Source organism: Mustela nivalis (assembly GCF_964662115.1).
Source record: "Mustela nivalis genome assembly, chromosome: 4".
Classification (NCBI taxonomy): Eukaryota; Metazoa; Chordata; class Mammalia; order Carnivora; family Mustelidae; genus Mustela; species Mustela nivalis.
Genome location: NC_139023.1, coordinates 151,370,301 through 151,391,675, shown reverse-complemented (window position 1 = coordinate 151,391,675; position 21,375 = coordinate 151,370,301). Strand labels below are relative to the sequence as shown.

At 38.5% G+C, this 21,375-nt stretch overlaps 1 protein-coding gene and 1 long non-coding RNA gene across 2 annotated transcripts in view; both read left to right on the top strand.

The window, feature by feature from the left end:
• XKR6 (XK related 6) overlaps positions 1–21,375 on the top strand; it is a 304,492-nt gene that overhangs the window by 65,985 nt on the left and 217,132 nt on the right. The gene's annotated exons all lie outside the window — the stretch shown is intronic.
• The window catches only part of LOC309862730, a 75,559-nt gene that overhangs the window by 43,392 nt on the left and 10,792 nt on the right, over positions 1–21,375 (top strand). The window lies entirely within an intron of this gene.

Genomic DNA, 21,375 nt, shown 5'->3' with positions numbered 1-21,375 from the left:
AAAGTGGAATATAAAAAAGGACTGACGTTTTGGTGTTATTTTGATTCTAATAGGTATACACATATGTGGATCCAGTGTTCTTTATAAAGGCCCCTAGCTACTTCTCACTTCCACATTACTTTCAAGTTACTCGTCACTTTGTCTGGATGTCCCATGGCTTCTAATGGAAGGTCCACAATCGGTGCCTTAGTCTGAAAAAGGAGGTAGATACAGTGTTTCATACAAGGTTCTCAGTGACCCAACCTGTACACAGAGTACCTGGAGCAGAGTTCAGTCAGATCTCAGAAGCAGATCTCGAGTGGACAGAAATGAAAACCACTGCAAGTAGTCTAATGAAAGTTTTTTGTTTTCTTTTTTTATAAAGATTTTATTTATTTGATAGAGGGAGTGCACACACAAGACCGAGGCTCCATCCCAGGACCCTGGGATCACAGCCTAAAGGCAGATGCTTAACCCAACTGAGCTACCCAGGCACCCCAAAAGTTTTTTTTTAAAAGCCGTGTGTTAGCCATAATTGGGAACCCCTAGCCTCTTATCCTAAACAATTCCAAAGAGACCACACCACTTGTGCATCACCACTTACAGTGAACCCTTACTTTTTTATATCTGTGGCCTGGCACTCTTCCTATGTAACCTACATGTCCTTGTTTTTGCTCAAGATCTTGTTGAGTCTAAGGGGAGTGGGTGAGTGGGAGGAGGAGAGAAGAGAGGAACCCTGAATTTCCCTTTAAAGACCTCTCATACTACTACAGTGCGATGGTGTGAATACCATTATGAAATACTTATTGTGTGTGTGGGGGGGACTTGAGAACTTCAAACTCAGATCGTGATAAGAAATTGAAGAGAAGGGGCGCCTGGGTGGCTCAGTGGGTTAAGCCGCTGCTTCGGTCATAGTCTCGGGGTCCTGGGATCGAGTCCCACATTGGGCTCTCTGCTCAGCAGGGAGCCTGCTTCCCTCTCTCTCTCTCTCTTTCTCTCTGCCAGCCTCTCTACCTACCTGTGAGCTCTCTCTGCCAAATAAATAAATAAAATATTTAAAAAAAAAGAAATTGAAGAGAAAATGAGTTTAATTACTTGTTTAAAAAATATTTCATTTTGGAAGCACTTATAAAAGTTAAACTGTAAACTGAGAGTGAACAGTTTAATAGCAATCCAAAAATAAATAAATAAACAAAACCAGCCACTCAGTTTTACTTTATCTTAAACGTTAAATGCTAGTCTGGTTCTAGGACTGAAAAGGACTAACTCATCTTTCTAAAAGCTTTCTAAAAGCACATGTGTTGAATATATAATGACATTGCTTCTTCTGTGGCTCTGAAGAACGGATTTTGCTACTTTATTGTCAGAACTTTTACGCAAGAAGTATGATCAGGGATTTCCCATGCAATCTAGAATTGAGAATTCAGATGGACGCTTGAGCTTTTTACCTCAAATTTCCCTTTCCCTTCTCTCATTGTGTACTAAATAGGTGAAATTTTTAAAAGTGAGAATTGAATTGTTTTCTCATATTTATTGTGAAATGGCAGAAAAATGGAAAGGATCATTTAAGATAGTTGACTTGGCTAGATAGAAAATACTCCTCTCTGTCTTGTTTTCCTGTCCTCCTTTTCACCTTGATTAAAAAAAAAAAAAATTAGACACAAATACAAAGTCCAAAACTAATAGATTTAGGGTAAATTAAAATTCAGGTAGAATTTAAGTGTCTTAACTTACTTATATAGCCTTTGACACCAAATATTTGTAATATTTGAAAAATGATATTTTATATTTGGTCTTGTCGCATGAATATTCTCACTAAATTCTAGAAGTCAGGTATTCATTCTTGAAGAAGAGTTGATTTGCACAGCTAGTGGTTTTCCTGTGAAAGTGGAAGGGGAGAGCTCTGTACTTTTTTTTTTTTTTTTTTTTTTTTGAGCTCTGTACATTTGAAACCGTTTAAAGACAGGAGGGGGAGGCCTGGGTGGCTCAGTTGGTTAAGCCACTGCCTTCGGCTTGGGTCATGATCCCAGAGTCCTGGAATTGAGTCCCATGTCAGGCTTCCCCTGCTTTGCAGGGAACCTGCTTCTCCCGCTTCCTCTGCCTCTCTCCCCCTGCTTGTGCTCTCCCTCTCTCTATCAAATAAATAAATAAAACGTTTTTTTTTTTTAATAAAGACAAGAAGGAATCCCTCCAGAAATGTTTGATGATAAGAGTTTTATAAAAGTTCCATCAGTGGAACAGTGAAAAGCCACTGTTCTTACTTGACTTTGAAAACATGACTGCAGGGATAAACCTTTTAGCTTTGAACACCAGGAGTATTTTTCACAGAAAGAAGAGTGTGCTGCCCCCTCCCCACACCCACTTCCCAATCTATCCTACTAAATTGAGAAATTACTTGGCAAATGAAAAGGCACTACTCTTTGAAGGCAGAAATTTATCTTATTCTTGCTTTTGAATTGTGGTTTCTGTTTTAAAACACACAGTACAATAGGAGATATTCATTAGGGTGATTGTTATTAAGAAAAGGTTAATGTGTGCACTCTGTTGTAGGGCAGGGAAGATGTGCTGCACAGAAGCTTGCTTTCAAAATAGGTCAACAGGAAAAGTTTTTGCTGGGAGAGTGTTTTAATTCTGAAAGGGAGAAGAGACCTCAGAGATAATCTAATCAGCCTATCCTCGTTTTAGAGCCTCCAAACTGACTGAGACTGGGCCCTTGGCAAACTGCTGATGCGGGACACTTGGCTAGTTGGTGTAGTGGCAAAGCCTGCATTGGAGCCAGAGCTTCTTACTCGTAGTAGCTTCTCACTGTACAGTGCTCATAAGCCACAGCCCCTAAATATTTACCCAGGTGCAGTCCACCTGGGAACTCCACATTACTAACTCTCAACGAGCAGTGCTGGAAAGAATAGACATGTCTCTGAATCACTTGTACTCACTGTAGTGTGAACTGCAAAAGGTACCTACATGTGGCTTCGACTGTGTTCCACATTATTTGATATGTTGTCATCTTTGCACTGTTTCTAATTAAAAGTACTAGTTCATTTCTCATTTCTAATTAAAAAATGCTAGTTCCTTTCTAGTTTAAAATACTCCATTTTATATCCTCTTGAATTCAAAAGAGGTGTTTTACATTTCTAAGTAAAGAGCTATCTTTGACTAGCCTTTTGTTGTTAATTTCCAGTTCCGTGGCTTGTGTTGGTTTTACTTTTGGAATATGTTGAGATTTTCTTCACAGTGGTCAAGTCTGATGACAGGGCCTTCAGAGAGCCTGGGACATGTGACAGTAGAAAGAAAAGAAGCAGCACTGAAATCAAGATACAAATTCCCCCAAAGGCTCACATATGTGGCATGTGGGGGCAACACAGCCTTCACTCCTGAGAGCTGCAGGAGAGAAGCTGTGTTGTCAGATGACAGGTGTTAGTTTTAGCACAGGAAAGTGAAGGAAGTGTTCACAAGAGACTTATGGGTATTGGATTCTCCTGTGATCCTTCATGTTTCAGACCATGTGTGGCCGGCCCTGTCTTTCATATGAGCTCATGAAAATAGGTTGTAACACTCTTGGGTCATACTTTTCTTTTCCTCAAAACTAGATAGAAGTTTGCTCCATTGATTTGTCACATGGAATGTTGTTCTGGAAAAGTCTGAGGCCAGCTTGATTTCTTGAGGTGCTTGCTTTTTCTGCATGCATGTTTGAAGAAATCTTTGTAGCCTGTCTTTTCCTTTCTCTTGAATTGACAGTAATGTGTGGGGCGGGGGGAGACACAAAATGGCAAATACATTAGGTTATTGACCTGTAAGCCCCATTTACTAAATCTTTTTTTTTTTTTTTTTTAAGATTTTATTTATCCACTTGAGAGATGGAGATCAGAAGTAGGCAGAGAAGCAGGCAGAGAGAGAGGAGGAAGCGGGCTCCCTGCTGAGCAGAAAGCCCGATGCGGGACTCAATCACAGGACCCTGGGACCATGATCTGAGCCGAAGGCAGAGGCTTTAACCCACTGAGCCACCCAGATGCCCCCCATTTACTAAATCTTACAGTGATGAGAACTCTGGTGTTTCTGTATATTTATTCCTTTACTTGTGTAAGGCCCATGGGTGTCTGCAGAGATGCAAAGAATTATTCTAGATATGGGCTCTGTTGTTGCATTCCTCTGAAGTGAAGTGAAGTTAGCCCTTTCAGGCTTCCCTTTGGGTAGGCTCTAATTGTGACCTGATGATCCAGACTAGCCCGGAACCAACAACTGTACCTCAAACAGTTACAAACAGCATGATTCCATTCTAGGATTAATCCCTTCTAATTAGTGCTTCCCAGTGTTTAGAATCTGATTTATCTTGAATAGTAGGACCTTTCATTAATCATACACTTCCTGAAGTTGTATTCAGTAGGGATTAGAACCCTAAGAATTACGACCCTGGGACTGAGAGGCAGCAGATTTTAGTGCATGGATCATGGGCTTCAGAGTCAGCCCCACCCCACGTCAAGTCACCGAGTTGCCTCTAATTACTTTGGTTCAGCACAGTTGCTTGGCAAAATAGAGATTAAAGCAGCCATCTTACTTGGTTGTTGTAAGGAGTGCAGATAATATTTGTAAATTATGTTGCACAGTGTCTGTCATGGGTTTGGTTAAGCTGTAGTAATTTTCATTTGTAAATTTGGTAGCTGTTATATTTTACATTTTAAGAACACTGAAATTTGGACATGTTAAATCTAGTTAATGCCACTTATACATGGCTAGTTATATGTTGGTTACTGTTTGACATAAGCAAATTACTGTAGTCACACTCTAGTTTATTACCCTATGCTAACTGGGACTGAGCTTTGAAATGACATAATAGTTGATTAGCTCCCTGTTTTAACTCTTGAGCACTGGGGATTCATAAGTTTATGGCTTCAGGAGAGTAGCCTCTTTATATTCTGCAATCTTTCGTCAAGCCCTCTCACTTTATAGCAACACTTGCAAGCCAGTCTTGAGTGCAGTGTTAAATCACTGACTGGGGCTGAGGATAATCTAAGTACGACCCCTGACAAGCTAAGTCATCATAGAAGCCAGCAGCGGACACTTCGCTGGTGGGGCTTAACTTGGATTCTCCTCTCTGTGCCTACAAGACTAGCTATTCAAAATAGTTTTACCTGCTTCCCTGAGAATAATGGTGCCTCTATTCACCTGTGGCCCCCTCAGTCTGAGTATATCCCCTACCTAGGGCTAATATAAAGATACTTAATTTTTTTATGCACAGCACTTTACAATGTGTTTTCATCGTCATTATCTCAGTTGATCCTCACAGCCCATTGAAGTGTCTTCACTTTACACGTGAAAAAAACCATGAAGTCTCTATGGAGTTAGAAAGACTTACTCCAGATTGCGTTTAGTGAAACAACCCAACTCACATGTATGGTGGTGTGGACACTGGATTTTGTGTTATTCAACATTGTCTGAATGCTGTTCTGTTCAAAATATAAAAAATTCTATGTGGGTTTTTAGATTTATTTATTTGAGGTGAAATATGTACATAACATAATAATTTCAAAGCGAACAGTTCAGTGAGACCTGGTACAGTCACCGTATTGAGCAACAACCATCACTTCAGTTGAGTTCCAAAACATTTTTGTCACCCTGAAAGGAAACCCATTAAGCAACTGTTCTTATTTATCTCCTTTCTGCCAGCACCTGGCATCCACCATTTTGCGTTCTGACTCAATGGATTTAGCTATTTTGAATATTTTGTGTAAATGATCTTTACTGTTGAATTTCTTTCACTTATGTTTTCTAGATTCATCCACATTGTAGCATGATTGACTATTTCATTCCTTTTTATATGTGAATAATTTTCCATTGTATGGATATACCATATTTTGTTTAACCATTTATCTGTTGATGGATATTGGTGATTTCCACCTTTTGCTGTTGTGAATAGTGCTACTGTGAACATGCATGTACATGTTTCTGTTCTGTTACACAGCACTCTGTCCTAGATTCTTACCTAAGGCACCCATATGTCCATAAAAAGACTTGTATAAGAATGTTTATAACTGCTTTATTCATAATAGCCCAAAGTTAAAAGAATTCTGTATCTTGATTGTGGTCTTGATTACATGGGTGGGTATATGTAATTGAATTGAAACCCAAGATCTATTTAATTTCACTATATGTAAATTTTGCCTTATTTTAAAAGGTGAGCACAATAGAGTAAACCATGAACCATAATTTTAAAAAAATTCTAGCTGTTGTATTATCTTTGTCCATTCATGCTACTATAACAAAATACCACAGACGGGGTAGCTTATAAACAACTGAAATTTATTTCTCATGGTTCTGAAGACTGGAAGTCTGAGATCAAGTCTGGCATGATTATATTTTGGTGAGGGCCCTTTTCCTGATTTAAAGCAGGCACCTTGGATTCCTGGCCGGCTGTCAATGGAGCATGCAACTATTGGGGGTTTGTGGGTTCAAACCCTGCATTGGTGTACAGATTGCTTAAAAAAACCTGTGGCTCAGGTCATGATCTCAGGATTGTGAGGTTGAGCCCCATGTCGGGCTCTGCACTGGGCATGGAGCCTGTTTAAGATTCTTTCTCTCCCTCTCTCACTCACCCCCTCACTCTCTAAAGAAAATTTTTTTAAAAATCTTTAAAAAATATATAGTAGGCACTTTTGCTGTGTGCTTACATGGCAGAAAGGGTGAGGGAGCTCTGTGGGGTCTCTTTTATAAGAGTGCTAAATGCAATCATGAAGATTCCATCCTTGTGACCTATCACCCTCCAAAGGCCTGACATAATACTATTACCTTTAGGGGTTAGGATTTCAACATAATGAATTCTGGTGGGACACAAGCATTCAGAAACAGCATGGGGGCACCTAACTGGCTCAGTTGGTACAGCTTGTGACTCTTGATCTCAGGGTTGAATTCAAGGCCCACCAGGGGTGTGGAGCCTACTAAGAAAAAGGAAATAGCATGTATTAAATATTTTATTTAATTTTTTAAAAGATTTATTTTAGAGAGAGCGTGCTAGTGGGTAGGGGAGGAGGGAGGTGCATAGGGATAGGGAGACAAGCAGACCTGCTGCTAAGCAGGGAGCCCAACGAGGGGCTCAATCCCAAAACCCCGAGATCATGACCTGAGCCCAAATCAAAAGTCAGATGCTTGACCTGACTGAGCCACCCAGGCACCCCAGCATGTAGTAAATAAACAAGGAGAATAAGAGTGGAAGCAGATTGTTGCAGTAACTAACCTAAATAAGAAATGATGGCTTGGCTTAAGATGATAACAGTAGAGATGGTAAGAAGTGGTCTGGAACATTCTGAAGGGAGAGCTAATTTGGTCTGCTGATGTGATATGGTGGTAGACGTGAGAGAAAGAAAGTTTTCAGGGATGACACTAAGGTTTTTGATGACATGGAGTTCCCGTATACTGTGCTGAGACAAAAACTACAAGGAACAGGTCCTTAGGGAAGATCAGGAATTTGGTTTGGAGAACTCAGAGATGCCTGTGTGATGTTTGAGAGAATCTGTTGAGGGACCTACTTGTGATATAGGAGGCTGGGGACCAGAGGTCTGATCCAGACTAAAAATATAAAATTTGGAGTTATCAGCACAGGTAGTAATTAAAGTCCTGAGACTAAAAACTTCCCCAAGGGAGTGAATATAGACAGTGAGGCCTGGGACACTTCAACTTTTAGAGGTTAGGTAGTTGAGAAGAATCTAACAAAGGGGAGTGAGAAGGCCTGGCCAGTGGATAGAAGAAAAACTGGAAGGATACGGTGTTTTGGAAGTGAAACGTGAAAAATGTTTCATAGAAGAGAGATTAGTGGTCTAAGTCAAATATTATGGAGACCAACTATTGACCATTAAATTTAGTTTTGTAAAGATTCTTGATGACCTTGATGTTTTGCTGCATGTTGAGGGTGAGCACTTGGTGTGTGGGCTCAGGAGAAGATGGGAGGGGGTCAGGTGGAGGTGGTGAGTAATGGGAAAAAAATCACAGCCTGTTTGCTTACAGAAATTATCCACAAGAGAGGAAGAATTTGATGAAGCAGGAGCGAGATGGAGGAGTGCTAGAGCTGCAGCCTTGAGTTGGTAAGAGAAGGAGAGATCAGAGGTAGAGTGAAGCAACTGGCATTCAATCCAGACATACAGGAGGAAAAGGAGAGTATAAGGATACACTGTAAGTCAGTGGGTAGATGATGAGGTAGGATCTGAAGGAAGTTCTGTTTGCCGAGTGAAATAGGAAGCAGCTGAGAGGGAGGATGGGGAAGAAGAGGTTACAGGGTTTCAGAGAGAGAGATGATGGATTAAAGAACCACAGTTTAATTAGAGGGCCACTCTAAAGGTCCCATTTGAGATGAGTGATGAAGGTTTTCTCCTACCATGCTAAATTGTCTTGGGGTTTTCATGAAATGGACAGAAAGTTGTATAGAGGAGTGTTGGGTTTTTACTAGCCAAGGACCATGACATGAGAGAGGAAAGTGATTATTAACAGTGGACTATGAGACCTAAGCTAGGGTGTGAGGATGAAAGTGGGGTAGGACAAATGAAAAGGTATTACGATCCCTGATTTGAAGGACCCCTTGAGGTTGAGGAATTGTTGGAGCCAGCATTTACATACTCACTTTATTCTGGCTTATTTCTTATTAGTTTAATTGGCCTCATATTAATTGATACAGCCTTAAGGGCTTGAATGATTGCCTGACTCTAAGTTTACTTTTCTTCTCCACTGATGAATGAAACAACTGCCATTTTGTGTGAAAACTGAAATAGAAAATGCAGTCTAGTTTTAGTATGAACTGTGCATGGAAATAGCTGTGCCCTCCCTAGTTAGCAGTATTGAAGTTTCAAGATGAAATGAAATATCCTCACCAAATTTAAACTGGTTAACATAAAATCAGTGGTAGAACTACAGTACGACAGCTTTGCTGTGTGGAGAATCATGATCTTACAATGATGTAACATCCTAATGCCCAGAAACTATAAATATGTTGCTTCACATTCCAAAAGAGACTTTGCAGATGTGATTCAGTTAAGGATTTGAAAATATAATGATTATAATGGATTATCTAGGTGGGCCTGATGTAATCACATGAGGGCCTTATAAGTGAAAGAGGAAGCCTGAAGAGTTAGAGAGAGATCTGAAGATACTACACTGCCAGTGATGTTTGGTTTGGATCTGAAGATACTACACTGCCAGTGATAAAGGGGGAGGAAGGGGCCTTGAGCCCATGAGTGCATGTGATTTCTAGAAGCTGGAAGAGGCAAGGGATTCTCCCCCCTTAGAGTTTCCAGAAGGAAGAGTTGGCTTTGAACTCAACCATTATGACTCCCAGACCTTAAGATAGGCTAACCTCCAGGTCATCTGCACTTGATCATAGCTTGTTGGAGTTCTTTGCATCTAATTAAGAAGTAGGACTGTCAGGAAAGAAGTTTCTTCGTCAAGTACCCAAGGCAGATTTTAACATTCAAGTACCAGCCACAGTACCCTGTTTAGTACTCCGTTATACTTAGAGTAATAAAGCTGTTCTGGAGAATGATATATGAAACTATTACCCTGATATTTTTGAATAGATGTTAGAATACTAACATCTTTGCTTTTGCTTTGATTTGTATGCTCACTAAACAAACATTTGATTATAATTTGGCTTTCCTGTGTGACATGTCTACATGGAAAGAATTCATTGAGCAAATGATTCAGTTATCTGGTTTCTTTTGATTATATATTGATTTCCATCATGATTTGTCTGTGGATGGGGTGGGTAAAGTGGGAATACATTGGCCACAGGACTCTAATTTCTCTTCGTTCCTTAGCTGTTCTCAGTTTCGCTTAACATTTTTGAATTGACATTCTGATTTTAGTTAGTCCATTGAAAGTCCATCCATCCCTGGGAAATGGCTCTTTTCAATACACTTAATAGATTATTTTGCTGACGTTGTGAGGATTAGTTTTTTGATTCTTGGAAATTCAACAAGTAAATACAGTCTCAGAAGACTTCTTGTGAGAATAAGATGTTTTCCCCAAGTGACATTGCCCTGCTTCTGCAAAGCTGAGAAACATCAGTGAGTTTTTCTCAAGTTTGAATTTCTATAATTGAAAACTAAGAAAGTTGCAAACATTAGGTTTTAGATTAAAAAAAAAATTTTAACACGTACTTAGATTGGAAAGATAGACCAAAAATAAGGTGAAGTATAGCATAATTAAGTGTAGAGTTTTGTATTATATCATTTTTTACAAATACCAAAGTGTAGGATATAGAATACAAAGAGGTTTATAGTTTCTGTCAAGTTTATTGGAAGTCAGGAGGAGAGTCCCAGAGAAGCAGCAGTGTCAGATGGCACTCAAAAAACATGGAAGTTAATTACTAGAACTAAACATTTTAAGAGGGTCCTGGGCATTTTTTGAGGGACATTGGTAACTGAAGAGTGATCAAGATGGTAAAAAACATGTAGACAGAAAGTGATATAGAGCAGTACACTGAAATAGGACTCTTTAACCCAAAGAGGAATTTATGATTGAGGAGGGGAGCACAGTAGTTGTTTTTACAGGTATAGAATGTGTACTGCTGTTAAAGCACAGGGATTTCTGCAGTTATATCTAGAGGTAGAACTAGTGACAGTAGGTAGAAATTGCTGAAAGACAAAATTTTGAGGCCATGTACCCATAGCAGGTGTTGGATCACCTATACATCTCTCTGCCCTTTCCTCCTCCCTTCCTTCTAAGGGAATTTTGATTTTATTTAAGTAATCTGTCCTTTCTGCCTATGTTTATTTATCAAGAGCGGCAAACCCCAGCTCCAGGGGGACAAATGATCATTCTCAATCATGATGGACTTCATTTCCTTGCCAGTGATTGGACAGGCATAATTTTGGCCAATAAGATGTGTGCTAGGGGTCTTCAGACACAGAAATTCCTCTCTGATAAGAAGATTCAGAAGGGGAAGAAATAATCTTTTTACATTGGACATTACTATATCTGCACGTGAAGCCTGGAATGATGGGAGCCATCTTGAAACCATGAGAGCTAAACCAGCGTGCTAATGGCAGAGTGAAAATGAATAAAGGAGCCTAGGCCTTTGATGTTGAAGCACCAGAATAACAAACCGCTGGAGATTTGTGACCTTGGAACTTATTATTAGCAATGGAAAAAAAAAGTTGGCCTTTACTTGGCGTGATTAATGTAACATTTTTAATTTTTCCTAAATTGTATAGGACCAAAATGATTTCTAGCAGAGCTGCTCTGAAATGGAAAAGATTTTCCAAAGAAGCAGCCTTTTCGCCCTCTGAAAATGTTTAACCAAATGCTGAATAAACACTTAATAGACTTGGGTTTCCAGCATTAGTGAAAAGTCTGGACAAGATGATCTTAGATTCCTTCTCACTGAAAGATTCAGGCTTTGCCATTCTAAAAACAAAATAATGGAGCAGTCCACAGTTGGAACAGAAGACGTTGGGATCCACTTAGCTTCTCCATTTTGTGCCTTCTTTGCTCTCCTAGGATTACTGCTTTGAGGAATGAATGTGGAGCATTGTTTCTCATCACCTTACAGAGCCCATTTTCCTTTTTCCAAATATGTGGTCTGTTGCTTTCTAGTTTCTATATTGTGCTTTAGTGTAAAAGACATTTTTGTTGTTTAGGTGCATTGATTTATGGAGAGAAGAAAGTATTCTAAAGTAGATGTCAGAAGTTGTGTTTTACCCTGGTTAAAGAATCTTGATCTTTTTATTTTTTCCTTTTGGAAGATGGACCAAATGTTCTAGTCTTATTAATAGAGAGGATGTTGTAGAGACACATTGAAATGATAATGCTTTGGAAAGTAATAGTAGTGGAAGCATTTATTAGAAATATTTTGTACTATTTGAGTTTCTAGGTTGGAAATACATTATTGGAGGTCAAAATAAGTACTTCATTATTAAATTGATATCTCTCTATGCTTTGAATTTCAAGATGATAATGAGAAACTAAAATAATTTAAAAAACAAAAATGAAATAAAAATGAGTCTTTATACATTGTGGACATTATCAGAAACATCAGGTTTAATCATTTACAGTGTTTGATTGACTTGTCTTAGATCAGAAATAAAGGCAAAAAAAGTTTAAATTCAGATTTTAATTCCTATCATGACCCAAAGGTAGTAAAGAAAGAGAGGGACTGTCAACATGATATTGTGAAGCTGCTGCTGCTGCTTCTTCTTCTTCCTTTTCTTTTTTTTTTTTTTGGTTTTTCTTTTTTCATAAAACATGTTTGGCTTTATAAGGATATCAAGAAAATAAGTTAACATACCTAGTTTTAAAAAAAATGACAGTCTGCTCTTACACATTATCCATTATCACAACATTTCAGAAATTAGAAGATGAACTCCAGAGTAAACAAATTTGTCCTCTGGAATGGTAACAGAACTGGTAGTTTTGTGAGGTTCTTTTTTTCCTCCTTGTTTTAGATTCTGTTTCCCTCCTCCGCTCAACTCTCCCCAAGATCCATTCTGGTATTAAGTTAATTAATTAAATTAATTCTGGTATTAATTCTGGTATTAAAGCTTTTTTCTGTCCAACTCCAGATTCCTTCATTTTCTTGCCTAGCAGGATATATATTTTCTTAAACCATGGCTAACCCTGAGTATTAGTCAATAGGAGAAAATTTGTCTTAGGTCTTCCCTGTTTCTCTTTATGTTTTATATTTCAGATATAACTTAATGGGTTTTTTGTCTTTGTGCTGTCAGGCAGCCATATTGATCTCCACGTCTGTTTCCTGATTACACCTTCACCAAAATTTATCAATTGTATTTCCTGCCTAGTAACCCCCTGTTTTGTGGTGATTAATCATTTACCCAGCTATTGGTAGGTTACCACTTCTCCCACCCTTTTTTATTTAAAAACCAAATCTGAAAATGCCTGAAGACCTGTTTTGGCCTTGCTGCGCCCCATAAATTGCACAATGGATGTTAGTGGCCTATGTTAGGGCCTACAGTACTTGGGTGGCGGGGGTGGGGGGGGATTTGCTTTTGCCTTCCCGTCCTTTTGCTGCTTCCAGCAGTAGTGGTTGTCTTGCCTCAGGTCTTCAGCCCATATACTCAGGGCCAGTTTCACGGGCAGTGCAGAGGGTCCCACACTGGCTTTAATGTTTTCCCATTGTCACCTTGCAAGTCTTATTTATTTATTTATTTTTACAAGGGCCTTGCATTTCCCTTACAATGTACACCCTGGAAATTATGTAGCCATCCTATGCGTTAAGCTTTTACTCATTACCTGCTTTCTCTCTTCCATTTGCTTCCAGCTTTCCTTATGGGCTTCCTGTGCTGCCTGATTGCTCACCAGTTTCTGCTCACCCCACTTTACCCACCTTGCCATTCCCTCTCATGTTTTTAACTCTTTTTCCATTTCAGCTAACCCTGAAGTGCTTTCTTGGACTCACAGGGTTTGGCTTTTATAATTACTTGATCAGTTTGTTGATCAGTTATAGTATTCTCTTGAGCTTTGACAAAAACTTTAATTCAAATTCTGTTGAGGAGTCCCTGTAATAATTTTCTCCAACTTCTACCTGTGACCTCTGTACTTCAGAAAACATATGAATTATGGGCTTGTTTCTAGTCAGTTGTGTTCTGTGTTTAATTGAGGTGTAACTGTCTTCATATTGAGTTGCCAGAGAGATGGTCTGGAATCCATCAGAGGTTAAGGGTAGAAACTTAGCTTTATCAGTATCCTGGTCTGCTATTTTGCAGATGGAGTAAAATGAGTAAACTAAATGATCTATTCTCTAGACAACAGAATAACATTAAAGTTTTTTTTTTCTTCCTTGAATGATTATACTATAGAAATACAGTTTTAGATATAAATGCCAGGAAATTAGAATCAATTCTGCTAGGGGCGATAGAAAATAAGTTAAAATATGATATAATGTTAGCAGTAAGTTATGGTAGGAAGAAAAGTCATGCAGGACAAGGAAGGGGCTCTGGGTTGATGGGATGGGATGGTAGAAAGGGCTGTTTGATTTTTAGACAGAGTGGTCAGGGTAGCCTCCCTGAGCAGATACCTTACTGAGATGAAGTAGGATGGCCATGACAACTATGAAGGAAGAACAGCCCCAGAGCAGAGACTACAACTTCACATTTCTTCAGGAGATTCAGTTCCTTTGAAAATGTAAAATATAGGGGCACCTGTGTGGCTCATTGGGTTAATTAAGCCTCTGCCTTCGGCTCAGGCCTGGGATTGAGCCCCGCATTGGGCTCTCTCTTCAGCGGGGAGCCTGCTTCCTCCTCTCTCTCTGCCTGCCTCTCTGCCTACTTGTGATTTCTGTCTGTCAAATAAATAAATAAAATCTTAAAAAAAAAAAAGAAAATGTAAAGTATAGAGGATACATATCTCGTGATGTTCAGGGATCTCCTCAAACTCTTGCGCACTTTAAGTGTTTGATCAGCATATGTATCAGCCAGTAAGTATTTCTGTTCTTAGGTCCAGTTTGGGGTTGGTGATGGTATTGAAGAAACTTCATCAGTCTTTGCCTTTTAGCAGATAGCCTTCATGCATTTTGTCTATGTTAGTTGATTGTCCAGTAGGAAGTAGAAAAGCAGATTAGAGTATTTGTTAAAATAGAATTTTCTCATTTAAAAAAACTTCATAATGACTAGGATTTTTTTCCAGTTTAGCTTTATAACGGAAGCTTAGGTTCTGCAATCAGAAAGTTGTTGGCAACTGAAAACAAATTGTCAAGAAAAATACTGTAAATATTTTTATTTGTGTGTGGGACATATACTTTTATCATTTAAATTTTAGAGTGTTCATGAACTTGTTTATTTTATTACTAAATAATGCGTATAATTGGGTGTTTATTTTTCCTGCCTTACTCTTTCTCTGGGAAGCTGACATCGTCATCATTAAAACTTTTCAAGATTATGCCAAGAGGCCCTTTATTCGAGGGAACTTGGGAGTAGATTACTTGCTGCCTTATGGGGTGTTTCCAGAAAATTTTCCAAAAAATGTTACTTTAATTTTGAGTTCCTTACTGATAATTCTGTTATGCCATTTTTGTTATTTGGAAGTAGTTTGTGTTTTTCTGACTTTGATAAGAATGATAACAAACCTGTTTTTTAATAAGTATATAGCTGGTGTTCGTCGATGCTCTGTGTTAGATAATAGCTATTTTAAGATTAGGTTTTCTTTGGGAGCCACAAGTATCATTCCATTGTATTGGTATTTTCATTTGGGTCTTTTAATTCCTGTACTGTTAATATTTTTAGCATTTACTGAGCTACATATCTAATACTGTATAATATAGTCTGCTTAAACCAATCTGATTAGAAGAAACATTTATTCGGAAATATGGGAAAAATAGTGATAGATTTTTAAGGATCTTGAATGCTTGCCAACAGATTAGGACTCCCACTAGTCAATTGTATTTGAAAGGATTATGTAAGACAGTATATATGAAAGTGCTTTGTAAACTCAAAGTTTTTGTCACATGCCAGTTGGTTTATCATCCTTGCACACTGTTGGTGGGAATGTGGATTAGTACAGCTGTGCTATGGAAAACGGTGTGGAGGTTCCTCAAAAACTGAAACATAAAATTACCATATGATCCAATAGTTCTGCTTCTGGGTATATACTCAGAAGAATTGAAAGCGTATTTATACACTCATGTTCATAGCAGTGTTATTCACAATAGTCATAAAGTGGAAGAAAGCCAAGAATTCATTGACAGATAAAATGTGGCCCGTACATACAAATGAGTATTCTTCAGCCCTAAAAAGGAAGGATGGATTAAAAAGCAAACACATGACCCTGGAGGAGGACATTATGCTAAGTGAAGGAAACTAGGCACAAAAGGACACAGACTGTCTTATTCCACTGGTGTGAGGGTCCTAGAGTAGTCATGCTCACAGAGACAGAACAGAGAAAGTGGCTCCTGGGGCAGGTGGGGAGGGACGCAGAATTTCGGTTTGCAAGATGCAGAGGATTCTGGAGATGGGTGGCAGTGGCACAACGGTGTGGATATACTTGATACCACCACACTGTACACTGTAAACGTGGTTAAGATGGCTTAAAAGAAAAACTTAATTGTAAATTGTACCTCCAGAAAAAAAGGGAAACGTACCCTCTCTAGTTGGGAAGTGAGGAGTGAGTAGAGCTATCAGTTGAACAGAAAAGGCAGGATGTTGATAGTTGGGCTGTTAAAACTGAGGTGAGGGTTCATTGCACTAGCTTATTTACTTTTGTATACCTTGGAAGTTTTCCATAGTAAACACATTTTTAAATGATTATTTGTCATTCAGTTTGAAGACTAAAATTATTCCACCAAGAGCTTCTAGTGGCTGCTATAACCCTTCATCACTAATGAGCATTTGCAGTGGAGAGAGCGGGACATGGCTAGTGAGGAACAGACCAAATAGTGAAGCTTTCTGACAGGAAGGATAATGTTGTTTTTCACAGATAATGTTGTTTTCACAAAGAATGCTGAAAGGGGTGGAACTTGAGAGGGTAAGAGATCATGTAAGCAGTTCAAGTCTGTGAGTCCCTCTTATTGCCTGCCTTTTATAGCTCAGTTACTGACTGAGAGCAGGAAAACACTAACAGTTTTTACTGTGCATTGGTATTCTTAATTGCTATGTCCTTCTCATGAGTCCAGATAGGCCGTACTTGTTGCCTGTATGGTCAGGAACTACCCAAACATGACACAGTTATTTAACACCTGTCAAGTTAATATTAAAAATATCATGGTCTCTACTTCATGGAGCATGAATTTGTTGTAGACATTTTTACATTAAGATAGCGTGATTTATTTTCAATGCTGGCACGATTTTCTATTTCTGTTTCAGTTCCAAACACGGACACTTTTTCCTGTCATGTTCAGTATGTGCCACCCAGTTATTAGAGCTTTCAATTGTTAGTCTGATCATCTCTTCTAGACAACAGAGTCCTATTAGCAGGACTGAGGCATCAAAGGCCTATAAACATCCTAATCTACTGTTACAAAAACTAGACATCAGAAAGCAGAAACATTCTGAAGTCTATACACATTAAATTTCAAGATGTACAAAATCTAATCTTTAAGCCATTTTAAAACAAAGGATGAAGCAGATGAGAATTTTTTCAATCAGTAACATTTTTAAAGTTTCTAGAGCTCTTACTCCTAGAGTTTTAAAGACACATAAAGTAGGGTATTTAATATAAGAATAATGAAAGTATGTTTTTATTTGCCTTGTATAGAAAATATCTAATTCAGCTTAATTATATGATGGCCTGATTTGGGGCCACAACTCAGATCATTCTGTAGACATAAAAAAGATCTGCAGAGACCTGAAATATCAATAGCTCGTGTCGGGGTGGAAAAAAAAAAATATATATATATATATATATTTTTTTTTTTTAAATAAATCTTACATTTGTTTCTATATATATATATTTCTATATATATATATATTTTTTTTTAAATAAATCTTACATTTGTTTCTAAGTCTGTACCAGTGTTTCTGTGAAATATGGGTAGAACTATTAAATGTTGAACCCAGAAAATTTGACATCTTGCCCTACCTACCAGAATAAGGTGAAAATAGTTGGTACTTACCTTTATTTAATAGAACATAAGTATGATAAATTACTGCTAAAATCTATAAGTGTGGCGGCCATTGACTTTTAGCATTTGCTAAAATTATCAAAATGGAAGAATAGCATATTTAACAGTTTCAAAATGAATAGTCTATGTAATAACGTGCAAGATTTGATGGCTAGTGTAATATGAGATGTCATTGACTTATATTCTTTGTAACAGAGTAGTCATACTTTTCAATGGAATGTACATATTACCTGGATGTCAGCTGTCTAGTTTTTATAATTCTAGTATGGAAGAACTAGACCACTACCACGTACCCTGTGCTAAGCACAGAGAACGGCAGTGTCATCTAAGCATTGTATCTGTGGACTGATCAAATTGCAGTTGGGCATTTGTTTAAAGAAAATTCTGGAGTTCATAAGTATTTCATCACTACAGGAGAAAATAAGGCAAGTCTGTAGGTTAAATTGAAGCCATTTCAAATTATACTTCTAATAGAGAATATTAAATACGATTACATTCTTACACTGTTGTGATTAACTTTTCATCAGTCTGTTTTCTTCAAGACTGATTTGTCTGTGTGCAGGTTTTGAACACCTACTGTGTATAAAACGTTAAGCTGAATACTGAGAGAAGTAGAAGTTAGAAGAATCAGTGACAACTTATGTTTTCAAGCTTAGGCTAGAAGCCATTTCAGAAGCTGAATACAGGCCTTCCTTGTTTTACCATGCTTTTACTTTATTGTACCTCTCAGATATTGCTCTTTTTTTTTCTTTTTTTTTTTCCTTCCTTCCTTCCTTCCTTTTTCTTTTTCTTTCTTTTCTTCCTTTTATTCTTTCTTTCTTCCTTTCTTACTAATGGTAGGTTTGTGGCAGCTCGGCATCAAGCAAGCCTTTGGGTGCCTTTTTTCCAACAGCATTTGCTCACTTTGTGTTTCTGTGTCACATTTTTGGTAATTCTTATTTTAAACTTTTTCACTGTTATATTTATTATGATGATTGGTGGTCAGCAGATATGACTTCCTGAAAGCTCAAATGATGGTTAGAATTTTTTTTTAGCAATAAAGTGTTTTTAAATAAGGTACAGTGTACATTGCCTTTTTAGACATAATGCTAACATACACTTAATAGACTGTAGAATAGAGTAAACATAACTTTTATGCACCTGGAAACAAACAAACAAAAAAATCATTTGACTTGCTTTATTGCACTAGTTTGAAACCAAACCCGCAGTATGTCTGGGGTATAACTATGGTTACTTGCTGAGAATGGAGAAGATTCTGTATGTTAAAAGTGTATGGCTGGCTGTTTAGAGAATAGTAGGAGTAGAAATCATGCTGCAAAGAGTGCTAAATGTGGTCCCCACTGCACTTTGGTTAAAGCCCCAAATCCTCAGTGTGCTGTTTGAGACTGGTTGATCTGGCTCATACTTCTTGCTTGTCTTCCATGTTCTCTGCCCACATTCCCTTCTCCAGATCACTGTATTCACCATATGCTTTCCTGTCCAAGGACTTCAACATAACCAGTTCCCTCTATTTGTAATGCTACTTCTCTTATTCTTTGCTTGGCCAATTCCTGTGCAACCTTTAGATATCAGCTTACAGGCCACCTCCTCCAGGAGACCCCACCAGGGCTGCCTTATAAGACCACACACAAGTTGCATATCCCAGAACACCCAGCCCAGGAAGAGAAGAGCACCTGTTGATGTTGTGCAGAGTGGCATTCCAATTCAAATTAAGTCCCCTGTTGATGCTCTGTCATAGCCTCGTGTTATTCCTTCATGACAACATCTTGAACCTCTAGATACCTGATTATCTGTGTAATCAAACTATAAGCTCCCTAAGGGGGAGGCGCCATACAGATTGTATCCCTAGACCCTGGCACTTAGTCACTTTTCAGAAAATATTTTTAAATGAATGAACCAACTCTAGATCACTCTTCAAATTTGGCAATTTAGCACTAAAGAAAAAGAAGGGCGATATTAGCTGAAATGAGTCATGTATTCAAGGAAATGGATTGTGGATTGGTCTAGGATCTGGAAATCTGAATGTCTATAGGCAAAAGGAAAGAAGCTATTTCAGGTACTCACAAAACAAACTGAGGGTTGTGGGGGTGGGTGATGGGGGGGTTGTGGCGTGGGGCTATGGACATTGGGGAGGGTATGTGCTATGGTGAATGCTGTGAAGTGTATAAACCTGGCATTTCACAGACCTGTACCCCTGGGGCTAATAATACATTATATGTTAATTAAAAAAAATAAAAAGAAGCTATTTCAGGTGAAACTGAAGATATAAATGGATTAAGGCTCCGCAAGAGTGGATTATGTGATTACCAAAAAAAAAGGTCAACATTAAAAAGAAGATCCCTGTTTACCCTTAGATAGGAGAGATAAACTGTTTAAAAATAAGAATCTATTAGTGAGAGTTCAAGTAAAATTAGATAATATGAATTAATCTACTCATAAATGCCACAACACTTTCGATTATAGTGACTTCATAGCTAAAGAAAAATGCTGATGGAAACTGTTTGGGGCACCTGGGTGGCTCAGTAGTTTAAGTGTCCGACTCTTGATTTTGGCTCAGGTCATGCTCTCAAGGATCATGAAATCAAGCCCTGCATCAGGCTTCATGCTGGCCATGGAGCCTGCTTAATTTATTCTCTCTCTCTCTCTCTCTCTCTCGCCCCCTGGGCGGGAAAAAAAATGTTTAAAATCTCCCAGTAACTTCATGATTCACAATCAAACATTGTCAGAGTTAGATCTGCATGTCCCTTTTGGAGGTAGAGGATTCCTGCAAGTGCCAAAAGCTGGTCATGCCTGGGTAATTTTGACTTACCCTGCTGAAAAACTAACTATCTCTGGTTAGTGCTGATTTGGGGTAAATGGGAGAGTAATTGCAGAGTTAAGACCATTTTTTAAATGGACAAATACTGTATTTTTAGCACATTTTGCTTTGCTCTCCACCTGAGAAACTCTTTTCTTTAGTGACATTTTACTGGAATCTTGACCAGTTTCATGTATTCTGTCTGTAAAGTAGATGTCACATAAAACAACAAGCTTGTCATTGTGAAGGATTTGGATTTGGAATCTGAGATCACTGCAGAAGTAAGTAACAGCACAGTGTTACTAGATTGGCACTCTCTGTAGGACAGAAGGTAGGGTAAATAATCGATGTCTAACTTGCAGCACACAGTGGGGGGCTATTGGATAGCCCATTAAGTCCATGAAGGTAAATTCAGAACTTGTAACCTGCCCCTCATGTATAGGAGTAGGAGTGAAAGTGTCCTGTGTAGGCCACAGTGTGGTGTGTAGATTAAAGAATGGTTAGAAGAAGCAAGTGGTGGCCAAGTTTGAGAAGCACAGTCCCCCAAGTGTATTGACAGTTAATTTCAGGGGTGAAAGCTGAGTGAATGTCTCTGTGGTCTTGGCCCCAAACGAGTCCTCACACTCACCAGGTGGCTGGTGAGATCTGACTCTAGAATGTAAATCTCTTCCCATTTTGAGAAATCAATACATAGAGTTTAAAATGCTGAAATAGCAAAGCATCCTTGAAAAACATTTTAGTTGTAGAATAATTACTTGTGTTACAAAAATTACATACTATAGAAGTTATAAAGTGGGAAGTAAAAAGTCCTTCCTCCCCGGTTCTCATGTTTTAATAGTTGCTTGGGTAGCTTTTCACAGATTTCATTTCTTCCTTTCTTCTTTCTTTCTTTTTTTAAAGATTTATTTGAGGGAGGGAGAGAGAGAAAGAGAGTGTGTATGTGTATGTGTATGCTGGTTGGGGGGGCAGAGAGGGAAGGAGAGAGAGAATCCTTAAGCAGACTCTCTGGGGAATGTGGAGCCCGACACGGGGCTCCATCCCAGGACCCTGA